This window comes from Suncus etruscus, chromosome 4 (genome assembly GCF_024139225.1).
Source record: "Suncus etruscus isolate mSunEtr1 chromosome 4, mSunEtr1.pri.cur, whole genome shotgun sequence".
Taxonomy (NCBI): Eukaryota; Metazoa; Chordata; class Mammalia; order Eulipotyphla; family Soricidae; genus Suncus; species Suncus etruscus.
This window is the reverse complement of record NC_064851.1, coordinates 96,894,083-96,911,070: the sequence shown is the minus strand read 5'-3', so window position 1 is coordinate 96,911,070 and position 16,988 is coordinate 96,894,083. Positions and strand designations below refer to the sequence as shown.

At 34.2% G+C, this 16,988-nt stretch overlaps 1 non-coding gene across 1 annotated transcript; it reads right to left on the bottom strand.

Moving 5' to 3' along the window:
* Nucleotides 1-15,300: 15,300 nt before the first annotated feature.
* On the bottom strand, nucleotides 15,301-15,488 carry LOC126008153 (U2 spliceosomal RNA). Its single transcript, XR_007495536.1, has one exon. It is a non-coding gene; the product is annotated as a U2 spliceosomal RNA (small nuclear RNA).
* Nucleotides 15,489-16,988: the final 1,500 nt, after the last annotated feature.

The following is a 16,988-nucleotide window of genomic DNA, read 5'->3' as shown; positions in this document are numbered from 1 at the left end:
ACTATTAATTATACAACCTTATCAAACTTTACTTACATTTTTAATATTTGATAGATTTTATTGATATATCATCCACTTGAACACCAAAAAATTGTTGAAAATTCACTAGAGAAATGTATGCCAAGGGACTCTGAAACATACAGATTAATTTAACATTTTTTGTTGTTGAAGAAGGTCATTCTGGGCCAGGGAGATATCTGAAAGGGATAGTGTTGTACAATCTTGGCATGCTGGCAGCCTGGATTTGATCCCAACATCACATGGTCTTCCAAGCACGGCAGGGAGTGACCTCCAAGAATTGCACTGGCCATAGCCCCTGAAGAGAACTAGGTGTGCCCTCTCAAAAAAGAAAATGGACATTCTTTTTACTGAATATAAACGCACAATAGGCAAAATTAAATTAAAAGATTCTCCACTCTTCCCTAAAATGAGATTATAACATCTCACTCTTACTTACCTGACAGGTTTTTCTTCTCACAACACTCCAGTGGCATTCCCGATGTATGCTCAAGTGAAGCATATATTAATTTATTTGGTTTCTCTCTGAATATGTCTCAAGAATATGAACTTCACGGTAAATACTATATATGTGAGTGCTATCTGTGCCCTAGAACCATCCTTCCCTTCAGTAGGAAGAAGTCAGAATTCCAGAAGTACAGCTGATACAATAATGATACCCTATAAAGCAATAATTCTCTCTCAGAGACACAGAAAAGAAACTAGAGGGGGGAGATTAAATGATAGACTATGGAAATATTAATATGGAGAAGATTGAAGTTTAAAATGGCATTCATTTTAGAAGTTTAAAGATCACTTTTTAATTTTTGTTCTTTTATGATGTTTTAATCTCAAGAACAATTGGGTTGAAGAATAAGCATTTAGCATTTTGGCCAAAGCATAGTGGTGCATAGAAGTAACTAAAAACTGCAAGAATATAGTATTATTTTCTAAATGAAGCTTAGTTGCTCTCAGAAATCTTGTCTACTCTCAATTTTCATCCAAACTTAATTATTTGGTTCAATTTCTGTTTCCAGCAAAACACAACTTCCTAGTAATGCGGAAGAAAAGACTTATAAAGTGGGTTTCATGGAGCTCAAATAGCTCTTAAAAACAATATCTTGATGAGTTAAGTGTAAATGAGCCAAAACATATGGATTAAATGTCCCTTTAAATACACATGGCTTTAAAAATTAAGGGAAAAAAGATTTTGGCAAAATGTGTTTCAGATTTGGTTGAAAGAAAACATTTGAAAGGAATAGTTTGAGGGACAGGACTAACCCAAAACATACCTGAGCTTTTCCAACCTCTATAACATATGGATTTTATACTACAATTCCCTACCACACCCACCCTAAGTTCTGAGTTCCTAGTTTTTCTTCCTCAGTTGGAAGTCATTAAAAATAGTCACGGTGTCATTGCTGTATTGAAGTGAATATATTTTACTGTGATCAGTACTAGTCAAATAGTATGAATGGCTCATTGGTCATCATTTAACAAAAATAATAGTACTTCTATATTATTAATATGCATAGTCTACAAGACTATATCATAAGCATTTAGATAGAAATTAAACTTGCTCAAAATATGAAATGGCAGAACAGCTATGTTGTGTCTCCATACTTATCCAAAGTCAAATAACAAATAATAGGTCAACAGAAACACAGAAGCACAACTTCTATAGTGTTGGTTATTTTTACATGTTTAAAATCACAGCATCACATATTTAATTCAGGTAACTTGAAGCAAAAGAAACTGACCAATCCATAAACAAGTGCCAACTGTGCCTTACTTTTGTCCTTAAACTTGCCACCATACACATATGACAAATATTTGTGCCATTTAACTAGACAAGCACTAGACTGTACTACTTACAAGTGACTAAGGTTAAAAAAAAATAAACAGGGGCCGGAGAGGTGGAGCTAGAGGCAAGGTGTCTGCCTTGCAAGCGCTAGCCAAGAAAGGACCTCGGTTCAATCCCCCAGCGTCCCATATGGTCCCCCCAAGCCAGGGGCAATTTCTGAGCACTTAGCCAGGAGTAACCCCTGAGTATCAAACAGGTGTGGCCCCCAAAAATAAATAAATAAACACTTAAAATTATAGGTACTAAATATAATTCAGGGAATTTGTACAATTATATGTACTACTTTTTCAATTTTTTCACATATAACTCCTGGAATTTCACCATCTTTAATAGAAACATGTATAATGGTTATTTATTGCTATTCTCATTTAATTTACACTTAGAGAAAAGAAAGTAACATGAAGATATAGGCCTAGTTATTAGACAACAAAGTTGTCTTAACTAGCATGCACCCTCCTTTAAGTTACCATAGCTCTTAATCACCTAGATGTGTTGTATTTTTCATATATTAGAGGCTTTATTTATAACCAACAGATCAAAACTACCTTCTTAAGACTTTCTTAAAAAGAAAACCCAGAAATTATAATCACTGTTAAAATTTGCCACAAAGACACTGTTTGTGGGGCTGAGATAGTACAGAGGATAGGACATTTGCTTTCATGCAGCCAACTTGGGTTCTTTTCGTAGCATTCCCTCTAGCATCTCTAGAATAAATTCCTGACTACAGAGCCAGGAGTAACCCTGAAGACTATCACGTGTGATGTCAAAAACATACAAAACAATAGTGAGATTTGAGTCCATATGTTTGATTAACAACACCTAAGTAAACAGTCTGCTAGATACTCTTAGGATCTGAAACAAAAAATCAAGAGGCTGACTCCAATGTGATAGTGGTGCAGGTGGGAAGGGAGATGAACATGCTTTCAGTGAAAAATGATATCCTCTCTAACATGTGACTGAAACAGACTGACAGGGCAATTGATGAGATAAACGGTGGATTTGTCTGCAAGAGGGTCAGTCTGGCATTATTCCCGTGCTCTGATTTTCTTTTAAAGGCATGGTGTAACTGCAGCTTTATGTGTTGAGTTGAGGATTTACTTGAAATATACTTAGACATACTGCTTCTACACAAGGGAATTGATGCAAGTTCTTAAAATTCCTGCAGTTCTCTCCTTGGGGAGCAAACACTCTATAGCTAAATCCCATAATGCACCACCTTGCCAATACTGCTAAGCCCCAGATCAGTTATCTCCTCTGTGGATTGGGGCCTGTGGGGATAGGAGTTTTAAACTTGATGTTTCTCCAGACTGTGACAGGGTCAAAATCTGTTGTAACAGCAATTTTCTTGTCCAGAATAAAATATTTCCCTTATATTTTATGCCTGTCTGTTGTCTTTAGACATGGAAGCTATTATTATCCTCTGTGGTACATTTTTTAAGTATATTCTACTTTGTTTTTCTACAGATTTGAGTACTTTTTAATTTTTTTGTCCATGTATAGAGAGAAGGAAATGTGAATATCTATAAATATAATTATAAATTTATTTCACTGCAAGCTATCTTTTCTCACTGCATGCTAAGTAATTAAAGAAATTTTCCTTAAAATCTAATAGGTAATGGTCAAAATTTTCCAGATGACATCTTTCAAATTTATTTCTAGAAAATTTTCTGATAATGGCTTTCTCTTTGAAGTGACAAAGTTCTTTATTTAATTAGATTAAAGTATTGAGAGTTATTTGTCACTGCTATTTTCCCATAGAATTAGGTTGTGTGTGTAGAGAAAAATTTATTTTACTTTCTAAGAGAACATCTTCAGAATTGGTTGCTCTGTGGTTAGCAGAAAGGTTTTGGTAAATGTTGAGAACCACCATCTCTAATCATATGATTGAAGCTTTAAATCACTACTCTGCCAAAAGTTCATCTTTGGTTATAAAGTGAAATAAGACAGAAGGAAAGCAAATTCTGGATAATTTCACCCATGTGTGTAATATAAGAAAATAAAATTTATGAACAGTTGAAACAAAGCAAAAAGACAAGCTAACAGATGTTGATAACAAAATAAAACTTACTGAACAATTTGAGAGAAGATAGACCATTTTTGAACAATCAGAGATATACTAAGAAATAGTAACAAGTGTAAAAGGAATCTTTGCATTTTCCCAGGGATTTGCTGAAAATATATCCTGATATTTTTTTCTAGAGTCTCTTGAAACATATACCCTAGAGTCAGAAAACTTAAGCTCCGACACTGACTAAGCTACCTATAACATGTTATTTAATATTTCTAAAATTTGATTGACCCTGAAATTAAAAAAATTAAATAGTAGTGATGAAGGATTAAAGCTCATTATACATATAAAGAAAACAAATATTTTGAATTTTGGGTCACACCGGGCATTGCTCAGGGGTTACTCCTGGCTCTGTTCTCGAAAATTGCTCGTTGTAGACACAGGGAACCATATGGGATGCCAGGATTCGAACCATCATCCATCCCGGATCACCTGCATGCAAGGCAAATGCTCTACCACTGTGCTATCTTTCTGGCCCCACACATAAAAATTTTTGTAGTCCGGAAGGCAAATGAGGGAGATACGGGATACATGCTGGGGACAGGGGTGGAGGAAGGACAACACTGGTGATGGGAATGGCCCTGATTCATTGTCACTTTGTATCTTAAATATTACTGTGAAAGATTGTAATTCACTTTGGTCACAATAAAATTATTTAAAAATTTTTGTATGCAATAGAGTTCTATGTGTCAATAATAATTTTCTAAGATATATTGTTCATATAATACCTAGAATATCACATCAAATAAGATGAGACCCAAGATTCCTCACATTTGCTTCTTTCTTGACTGTCTTCCTCTTCAATGAATACTTTTCCTCACATGCCAATGAACATAGCTTATCACAGATTAGATACTTGATAGAGTTCATTATACTTGAAGTATATTGAACTTAAAGGATTGACTTTCTAGTTATGTTAGTATAACATCAAAACACAAGTCAAAATACAAGGGCATTCTCATACTCAACACTCAGTAAAGTGTTCTCTGAAGATTCCTCCAAAAGCACCATTTCTATATGCCATTTTTCTTTATGTATGATGGATGCAGAATTCTATAAAGATGAAAATTGGAGACTAAAATTTCCTTATGGTCACCAACATAGGAGAACCAGCTAAAAATCAAAGATTGATTGTGTAAAAACATGCTGAACATCATCATTGGATTGACAAGGATAACAGCAAATGGTATGACAGCTTGATTAAGGGACCAACACAGTTTAACATTAGATGAAAACCAAACTTTATATGATGCTGCTTGGAAGAGAATGATAGAAAGCTGCACTCATTGTGCCAATCACCATGTGAGCAGTAAGCTTTTGAGAATTTATTAATATTCATTAAAGTAACAAAATAAAAGGGTTAGCATCAAGTTGGTGCTTGTTCTATGTCAGACATTTTCAATACATTCTGCTTCAGATAACTTAATCCTGATCCAACAATAAGTAACAGGTATACCTCAATGGCTGTAGATTACAAAACTGATTATCAAAAAAATGGAGGACAAAGGAGGAAATGAATGTAATAAGGAGTGACATAAGGGCAGTAGTGGAAGATCTTAGGCATTTGGTAGTTGGGGTCGTAAAGTAGCTTTATACATTGATGTATAAACTTTAGTAATATTATAACCCTATTGCCTAAATTATTATAGAAAATATAAATAGAATTTATTTTATGAATTGGAAAATTGACTTTCACAATGGCTAAATAACTTATCTAGAATTGAAATCCTTGTAAGGAATAGAAAATAAAGTAAAAATTTCAGAGAGAGGAGATATCCCTTAACTTACTGTCAAATAATATTGTACTTGGTAAAATATAAAATTCTGGTAACTTTAGTATTTGTTCGTTTTTAGATGAGAAAACTGAGACAAATGTTCATATGATACCATATTGTTAATTGGTGGTAAAGCCGAACCTAGACCCAACTGATGTCCACTCTTTTCACTCTAAATAGCACTAGAAACAATGGCTTTAGGACACAAAAACATTCTTTCCTCAATTAAAAACTATATTAAAAACTTTTTGATGTATTTTATGCTATGTTCCTATACTATCATAGCTGTGATCTTTAACCCCTAAATCAAATTCATCACAATCTGACCTGAGATATTTAGTGATATCATACTAAATTAAAAACTTATTTTTGGAAAATAAAAGTAAATATCTAATAGCATACATTATCTATAACCTCAAGTTTTTATTGACAATTTTTTCATACAAAAGGGGGCAATAGATATAATGTGATTACAGAAATTAATAGGACAAATTCCTTCTTGTAATCTACTTGGGGGAAATTGTGATCACAAATGACTATTTTTCTAGTCATACATAACACAGTAAGTTGTACAGGGATGTGGAAGAATAATAAAAATTAATTCTCAGAAGACTGAAAGGAAAAGGCTAAAAAGATAAAAGAGAAAACTCTTTTTTTTGTTTTTTTTTTTTTGTTTTTGGGCCACACCCAGCGGTGCTCAGGGGTTACTCCTGGCTGTCTGCTCAGAAATAGCTCCTGGCAGGCACAGGGGGACCATATAGGACACCAGGATTCAAACCAACCACCTTAGGTCCTGGATCGGCTGCTTGCAAGGCAAACACCACTATGCTATCTCTCTGGGCCCACAGCGGGAAAACTCTGAAAAGCTGAAGTATATCACTTCAGAAAGAAATGTGATTATTATTTTTACATTTTCCTTATAAGATTTTAATGGTCCAATATGTTCTTGACTTTCAGCAACAGGGAAAAATGAATTAGTTCATTTCTAGATATTTTTAGTTAGAAAGGATGAGAGAGGTAAGAAAAAGTGACACATTTATTTTTCACTCAGAAGTTGGGGTCAAAACTGGCATTTGCCATGTTCTTTATCTAGAGTTTAACTTTTAGAAAAAGTAGTCCAATTATTATTTAATACTTTTTTGTTATTTGCTATTAAATAAAAAAACTTATTTGTTCATATGAGCACCCCACAAATAAATGCATTCATGTTTAATACGTAAGTATTTTATTTCACATTTACTGTAGGCAGAAATAAATTTTTATTTCTTAAAATTTTAAAAGTGAGATATGCACCATAATGCTTTTAATTTCTAATTTGAAGAAGTTTCTTTTCAGGATAACTGAAAATATTTAAAAATCTCAGGATAGAAAGGAATCTTAAAGATCATCTACTCAAATCATCCCATCAATTGTCAAATCCTTCTGCAACATCTCCACCAAGTGGTCAACCGTTTTATGCATGATTGCCTGGAGGTGCAGAATATTCTGCCAGGCAGAAAATTTATGTGAAAGAACTGAACTATTCTTATTTAAAAAAAGAAAAGAAAAGATTAAGTTTTAAGATACACAACTATATCCTTCTGGGATTTAAAATCAATGAGACACATCCAAGTCCTTGGAATTATCAGCTATCTCTTCCACAACACATGATGTTTCTGGTGACGATTGTTTCTCTCTCAATCTATTTCCCTACCCATGTCTCCAATCTTAAACTTCTCAACATCTCATCACATAATTTAGGTACCCACAATCCATTCTGAATCTTCTTCTCTGGATATTCTCTAGTTTACCTATATCTCTTTCATTTGGTGTTGCATAGTTCAGAGCACAATATTTAGAAGGATGAGACCAGTAACCAACCTCCTTATAATATTATTCAACTTAGCCTTAGGATAATATTTTTATAATAGTACTAATTCTATTTTATATATGCTATTTTATAATAGTACTAAATATATACTATTTAGTATTGTATATTATAAAATATGTTTTATAATATTATAAATATAATATATCATATGATTTTATTATATTTATATATTTATGTTATATTATATATTATAATGTATAATTATATATAATAATAATTACAATTATATACTGTTTAGTATGTATAATAGTATATAGAAACATATACTATTTTATAATAGTACTAAAGAGGGAAAAATAACTGTAAAATTATCTATTTTTCTAAGGTGTTAAAGAAAAACAATCTTTATTCATAGGTGTGCTACTTGAATACTAATTCCAAAGTTTAAGTTTTCAAATAAATCTTCATTTATCTAAAAGATCCTGCTCAATTTACTAATTATTTCAGTACCCATGGATTACAAATGTGGCTCATCATCAACAACCCCTTCTTAATATTAGGAGAAGTGGGTGTCTCAAAGTGCTACAGAGGCCAGGAAAAAGTGATTTCTGAGTGCAGAGCTAGGAGTAACCCCTGAGAGCTGCCAGTTGTGACCCAAAGAACAAAAATAAACAAGCAGACAAACAAATAAATAAAATATTATATTTTTAAAAAAGACAGAGAAGGAAAATATCACTCTGATACCAAAAGCAGACTGAGACATCACAAAAACAAGAATTAATTGCAGTAGCATATTATCCTTATTGAATAAAAATACAAAGATCCTCAATAAAATACTAACAAGTAGAATCCAACAATTCATTGAAAAAGATAATATATTCTATAATCAAATAGAATTCATACTAGGGGTGCAAGAATGGTTTTAACATATGCAAGTTAATCAATGTAATATATATCAATAAAAATATAAAAGTTATATGATCATATCAATAGCTGCAAAAAAAAAGGATTTTACAAGATTCAGTACCTATTTATGATTAAAATATTCAACAAGATGGGAATTGAAGGAACTTTCCTCAAAGCAATTGAGGCCATGTACCACAAGTCCACAGCTAACATGACACTCATAGAGGAAAAATTAAAAGTCTTCCTTTTAAAATCTGGGACAAGAAATATCTACCCACTCTCACCTCTTCTGTTCACTATAGTGCTGGAAATACTTGCCATAGCAATTAGGCAAGAAAAATATATCAAGTTCTATAGAGAAAAAGAAGACATTAAGTTCTCATTGTTTGCAGATGACATGTTACTATATTTAGAAACTCTTAAAGACTACAATAAAGCTTTTAAAAACAATATATTTGTATAGGAAAGTTCAGGCTATAAAATTAATGCACAGTAAAATCCATGGTTTTTCCTATGGAAAAACAATAAAAAAAAGAAAAAGATGATTTAAAAAATTATATTTACAATTGAGCCTCATAAAATCAAGTACCTTAAAATCACCTTAACTAAAGAGGAGAAAAACTGATACAAAGCAAATTACAGAACACTGCTTCCAGAAATAAAATAGAAGGCAAAGAAATGGAAACATATCCCCTACTCATGGTTTGTGATAATTAACATAATAAAATAACAATATTCCCCCAAACAGTGTATAGGTTTCATGCAACCTCTAAAAGAATATTCATGATACTTTTCAAAGAAATCAAACACTCCTGGAATTCATATGGAAGAGTAAATCTCCAAGAATAGCAATCTTTGGGAAAAGAAGATGGAAGTCATTTCTCGAATTCAAATTCTAACTGTTTTATAAAGTTACAGTAATTAAAACAGCATGCTATTGTAATAAAGACAGATCCTCAGCTCATTGAAATAGACTGGAATATCCTGAGACAGATCCTCAGATATATGATTAATTAATCTTTGATAAAGGCCGAGAAAAACAAAGTGCAGCGAGTGGTGCACTTCAATAAGTGATGTTAGAAAAACTGGTCAGTAACAAAACAATAAACCCAGACTTCTTTTTATTGTTGTCATAAAATTCAAATCAAAATTAACTAAAGGCCATGCTATCATAATTGAAATAATAAGGAACATAGAGGAAAGACATAGGCAGAACTCTCAATGATATTGAAGCTAAAAGATTTTCAAGGATGAAACACCACTGGCCAAGCAAGTGGAGGCAAAGATAAACAAATGGGACTACATTAACTACAAATCTTCTGCACTTCAAAGGGAACAGTGACCAGGATACAAAGACTGTCAACAGATTGCGAGAGACTATTCACCCAATACTCATCTGATCAGGAATTAATATCTAAGATATCTAAGTCACTGGTAGAGCTTAACAAGAAAGAAAACATCTAACCCCATCAAAAATGGGGAGAAGAGGAACCGGAGCAATAGTATAGTGAAAGGGCATTTGCCTTGCATATGGCCGACCCAGGAATGACCTGGGTTTGATCCCCAATACTCCATATGTCCCTCGAGCCTGCCAGGAGAAATTTCTGAGCCCAGAACCAGAAATAACCCCTAAGTGCTACAGATGTGGCACAAAAACCACACACACACACACAAAATAACAATGGGGAGAAGAGATGAACAAAATCTTCTTTAATGAAGAAATACAGATGAAGAAATACATAAAGGCCAAAAGACACATGAAAAATGCTTCACATCATTAATTCACATCAAAACAACAACGAGATATCATTTCACACTAGAGACTGGCTCACATCAAAAACAAACGCAACCAGAGCTGGTATGGATACATAAATAAAATGAAAACGGTAATGTAAACTAGTTTAGATTTTTGAGAAAAGAATATGGACATTCCTAAAAATTCTAATAATTGAGCTCCCATATGAACCAGCAATACTACTCCTGTGAATATATCCTAAAACTCAAAAACACAATGCCGAAAAGGCTTCTGCACTCCTAAATTCATTGCAACAATAGCCAAAATATGGAAACAAATCAAGTACCCAAGAACAGAGGAGTGGATAAAGAAACCATGGTACTTAATGGGATACAATGCAGCTGTTAGGAAAAATAAAGTTTGCTCATACATGGATAGATATGGAGAATGTTATACCGAGTAGATGAATCAGAAAGAGAGAAAGAGGGAGAGGTATAAGAAAGATTGCACTCATTTGTGGAATATAAAAAAGATAGAATGGTAATAACATTCAAAGACAATAAAGATGAAGGATAGATAGGAGGACTGGATAGATAGGAAGCTTTCCACAGAGGGGAAGAGTGTGCCACAAAGAAGAGAACACTATGATAATGATAATTGGAAATTATCACTCTGGGCAATATCTGGGTGCTATAAAGAAGTAAAGTGGTACACATGATACTGCTTCCATAACAATATTGCAAATCATAGTGCGTAAAAGGTAAAAAGTCAAGAGAAAATAAAGAAGAAATGTCTGTATAGGCAGGGATGGCAGGAAGGGCAGGCGAGAGACTGGGAGTAAAACTGGTGACATTGGTGGTGAGAAACTGGTGAAGGGAGGAATGTTGGACATTGTACGACTGAAACTCAATAATGAACAACTTTATAACTTTTTATCACAGTGATTCAATTTAAAAATTACTTTTAAAAAAGACAGAGAAGGGACCACTATGACAATAGTAGTTGGAAATGATCACTCTGGACTGGAAATTGAAAGACAATAAAGATATATGCATGAGTAATAATATTAAAAAGGGAGGTGCCTAAAAGTAAAAAAGGAAAATAAAAGAGAGAGAGAGAATAAAAGTGTCTGCCATAAAGGCAGACTTGGTGTGGGTTAGGGGTAAGGTGGACAACAGGAGAGTAACTGAGGAAATTGGTAGCAGGAAATGAACACTGGTGAAGGGAAAGATGTTGGAACATTGTATGACAAAACTCAATTATCAACAATTTTTTCACTTTATATCACAATGATTTACATAATTAAAAAAAGGTAAGTACTTTCATATTTATGGATAGACTACAAATCATTAAGAATAACAAGAGTATTAAAAGAACGTAACCAGGGGCTGGAGCAATAGCACAGCAGGTAGGGAGTTTGCCATGCATGCAGCCTATCCAGGACGGACTGGTGTTCGATTCCCCAACATCCCATATGGTCCCCCGAGACTGTCAGGAGTCATTTCTGAGTGGAGAGCCAGGAGTAACCACCAGGTGTGGCCTCAAAACCTAAAAAATTAAATGTTAAATAAATAGAAGAAAGTAACCAAATACCCTTATTTTTGAATGGTAGATTAATAAAATATTCTTTGAGTGATTTTAACAGTTCTTCATTTTCTTAACTTCTAAAGCAAGTAAAAAGCCTAAAATGCCCAGAAATCAGATAAATATTGTAACTGTGTAAAATAGACTGGCCAATTTCTCTTGAAAATGGAGAAACTAGCAAATAGGGCAGGGTATTTCATAGAATATGGTTTACCTATGCCCTATTGGGTATTCAAGTGTTGTGATTGGCCTGGGAAAGCTCAAGGAAAAAAAAATTAAAGAAAGCTCAGTCGTATCAGAGACTATTGAGTGTAGGGTCAAGGGTAGGATGCAAAGGATCAGTATAATGGAATAAATCATTCCCCATTAGAAAAAGATCAGCCTCTAATTAATATTCAATATTACTGACTAGAGTTGGTTAATCTTTGATGAAGAGGCATTGAATGAATTAATGAAATTCAATAAGAAAGAGACAAAGTATTGGTAAAGCAATAATGTTAGATTATATTGTTAAACTCTTAAGAAACCTTACGATCATGTCATTTAATACTGTCAAGCAAATATCACCTATCAGATTAACATTCACAAGAGAAAAATAAACTAAATTGGGGGAAACTATTTCTAGATAAGCATGACATATTAAAATGCATGCTAATCCTTACTTTCTCCTTAAGTCACTTTGTTAGAGAAAAGTAATTAAAAATTCCAGTCCTCTAGAGACAATGTGGATCTGGGAGGAGGCTTTAAAAGTAAAGAAGAGAGAGTAACAAACTTCAGAAACTGGAAAGTAAATTAGCAACTGATTTAAAATTTAATAGAATTAAAATTTAACAGAAGAATCCTTAATCCTGAAACCTGTGTATAATGGAAACAAATTCAAGTACTGCAAGAGGATCAGGAAAACTCAAGAAAGCTCAGTCACATCAGAGATTATTGACTGTACGGTCAAATGTATGATGCAAAGTATCAGTATAATGATTAATATAAAGTGCAGTTAGTCATCCTAATCCCTCTCCCCACATATAACTTGGAGACTTCTCCCCAATCTAAGCAGAACACAGGAAGTTAATTTCTAAAGGGTCTTGAATATCCAAGGATAGTGAAACCATAAACACCCACAAAAACCACAGTGGCATTCAGTGATAAAAATGCATTGCTTATGAATATGGGCTTAGCTGGACATGCTCAAATGTTTAGAGATGGCTTGGCTGATCTAAGCTGACTTTGGCTACACTGTCTAGGGTGACTCCATTCTGCTCCAGGAGCTTCTCCTCTTCCAGCAGAAAAGCGCAAAATGTCCTTGGGTTGATGACAGACATTAGAGAACAAGCCAAAATGCACAAAGCTTTGGAGTCCTAGAATTGGAAGCATCACAGTATCAAATCTATGTTCTATTTCCCAAAGTCACAAACGAGGCCAAATTAAAAATGGAGAAAGTGATTCCATCCCTGTAATAAGAGGAACTGCAGAACCACATCACAGAAGCTGGTAATACTGGGAGCTGTGAAGAATTAGCAATGTTTCTTCATTGCTAAGCAATCTGTCTCACCTGAACTTAAAAAGCAAGGGCAATTAAGCAAAATGATGAATGTTGAAAGTAAGACTTTACATTTCTTGCCCACATTCTTGTCTTAAAAAAAAAGATAAAAAAATCAGAGATCCAAATTATAATAACCAAACCTAAATGTGTCTGCCAAGGAGATAGACTGGAGGCTGGGAAGAAAAATGGGGACATTGCTGGAGGGAAGTTGACACTGGTGATAGGAATGGTGATAGGATAGGTATTGGAAAATTGTACCTGAAACACAGCTAAAAATGACATGTAAATAAAAATAATTAAAATTAATTAATTAATTAAAAATTTGAAAACTGAAATCCAATCTTTATCTCTCAGGCAATTAAAGAAAATTCACACCCTGGGGGAATAAAAGAGGATGGTACCTTTTTGGGTAATCCCAACCATGAGAAATCTAGGTATACTGCCTTATTGATCTTCTTTTAATGTCAGTGCTTTCAGTGCCTCACTCAATTATGAATAGACAATCTAGGTTTAGTTTCACTATCCATTTGATGAAATATCCTAATACAAAATGCATGAAGAGGCAGAAAAAGGAGAAAGTCAGAGATTGCAGTGCAGAAAACACAGTAAAACTAAAAAGTCAATTTTTATTAAGCAAATTATTTTTATAAGCTAAAAATAATTATAATACTTGGTATTTGAGCAAAGGATTAAAATACAAGTTTAAAAAGCTTAAAGAGGCTGGAGACATGTGACTTACCCTGGTTCAGTCAGTTCCTGGCACAGCATCTAGTTCCCCCAAAATGTTCAAATATGACCCCAACCACAAAGTCAGGAGTAAGCCCTAAATTCAGCTGGATGTGGCCCAAAGCATCCCCCCCAAAAAAGGCTTAATAAAAAAAATTAAAATTAAGTGACAATATGATGACAGATGGGTGAGAGAGAATAAATTTTAAAAATTAAATCATGGGACCGGGAAGTTGGCGCTAAAGGTAAGGTTCTGCCTTGTAAGCTCTAGCGTAGGACCGACTGCGGTTAGATCCCCCGGCATCCCATATGGTCCCCCCAAGCCAGGGGCAATTTCTGAGTGCATAGCCAGGAGTAATCCCTGAGCGTCAAAGGGGTGTGGCTCAAAAACCAAAAAAAAAAAAAAATTAAATCATGACAAGAGATTCAAGACCTGAAAGTGAGAAGTTAACTATAAGAAGATAGTTTGAGAGTTCCTAAAATATAAAAATAATTTCTCTATAAAATATAGGTCAGGTAATCACATATACATCTTAAATCATTTCAGATAATATGCTTATTTGGTTTTCTTCGTGCTTCTACCATCTCTATTATATTGTGTTAAATATACATGTTGTGAGTCTCGTGAAGGGATTACATCAGAAATAAGTACCTTTAATTATCAGAAAACTCCTGAGTTTATTTGTATGGTTAGTAGCATCTGGCAAAAAGAAAATCCAATTGTGTCAAGGCTGAAGGACAAACTGTCTAGGTAGAGCCAGGACTTGTCTATTGACTGGTAATGTTCTAGTCTGTCAATACTCAAGGACCGTCTTTATCTTATATGACGTCTAGAAACATTTTCAGCATATTTTGTTCCCTGACCAATGCTGTTAACAACTCTAGACTACTGCAAGGCACAAGTTCCAAAGTGTACATTCTCTTCCTCCCCTCAGAGATAGGGCCAGCCTACAACAAACACTTCATTTGATTATTGGAATATCTGACTTACAAGGTCCTTGAAGAGTTCCACATTTTAATCACTTCATTGATAAATGTTAGTATTTATTGACTGCTGATTATTTATCAGGCACTGATTTAAGTGCTACACAAATTTAGCTCATTTTATATTCAAAGCAACCCTACAGAGCAGGTAATAGTACATTGTTGTTGTAACCATTATTCACATTAGTTTTAGTATTTCATACTAAAATAGAACCTTTTTAACCTGGGTTCCAGCAGCTTCCACACTTGCCCTCTACCATCTCTCTGGTCTCACATATACACCCCAGACTTTCTCTTTATTTTGTCGCCCAAGAGGGTGCACCATTTCTGGAGGTACTGAAATACCAGATTGATGCATGGAATGAACAGAGCAAGCTCCTATTTTATTTCCTAATTCCAAAAATCCACTTAAAATATTGTCATCGGAGCTAACCTATCAGATACTAAACTGATAAGAACAGATAATTTACTTGATCTTAGCCAAAAACTGAAAAGCAAAGGCAGACTTTCTTGTTCCTTCATTCTTCAGAAAGTTGACCTCTCAGCTAAAATCCTTGGGGTCTTTTCAGAGCCAGGGAGCAGATGCCCTTTTCTTTCACAGGCTCCTACCAGCTTCCACTTCTGACTCCTGTCATCCCTGCAGATCCATATCCATATCCCAGGCTATTTGTTCAGGAGTCTTCTCTACCTTCTTCTACACACTGCACCCTCCTACTTGAACAAACAAAGTCTCATTGTTAACTAGGTCTTCAATACCTAAAATTTCTCACTAGTGGAGGCCAGAAATCAATAGAGGCACAAATTATAGACTGACTTAGTGAATAGCATAACAGATAACTGCTCATACTATTTGAAATGTTAAGTTCCACCTCTGGCACCCACAAACTATTAGGAATAATTTTTAAATGAACTCAGCAATTTCACCAAATGGGGACAGAAACCCAGCTAAGTCCTCAGTTTTACCAAAACTGTTAATACTACCTGAAGATTATGAGTCTACTCAGTAGTAAATGAAGAAAGTGTTGGATGAGAGATTCTTGTGCAAAACATTTAAGAATCCATCCAATTAGAATTAAAGGAACTAAGAGGTCATAAAGATAATACAGTGTGTAAGGCACTTGCCTGGTTGATGTCTGACTTGGGTTCAGTAAGGTCCCCAAACACCACAAAGAGGAGAGACAGTAGAGTGTGTCCCCTAAAAAAAAAAAGAATTTGAAGAAATCTCAATAGAGGAAGCAAAAAACAAAGCAATCAGTTTGGAAACAATACACAGAACATCAACAACAGAAAAGAAGCAATAGAAAGTATAATTTTTTAAATAAAAAGAACTACATGATATTTAGTAGATAATATCAAGAGAAATAATCTAATTATAGAAATACCCAGGGAACATAAAAGAAGAAATAAGGAAAAAACTACTTACTGGTAGAAATGATAATAGCTGTGAATTTTCCCTATCACTGGAAGAAGACATATGCACAGATTCAGGATGTCCAAATAGCATCAGAGAAAATAAACTCCAACATAACAACATAAAGAAACAGTGAAATCAAAATGGGAAAGAGAAGAAAGATACAGATTACTTAAAACAGCAAGAAAGAAGCAAAACCTCAAATACAAAGGATATGAAATAAAATTCACTACAGAGCTCTGCAAGAAGGGAATGGAATAATATAATTAAAGTCATGAAAAAAGAAGCCCTTCAACTTATAGTTTTTGTCCTATAGGCTCTCACTCAGATTTGAGAGAGGCATAAAAACATTACCAGACAAACAGAACTAATGACATAACTGCATCAAATCCAGCTCTCAAAGGAAAATTGAAAGGCCTCCTATAAAATGCTGTATTCACAGGTCAGTTCTCAGGGATTAATGCACATGGTCTGCAAGTAGTAGGCCAGGATCCTATCTTCTGCAATTCATGGGTCTCCAAATACCTTTGGGACAGTTCCTAGAACATTTTACACAGAACAGCCCTAAGCAACACCATCAGTGGCCTA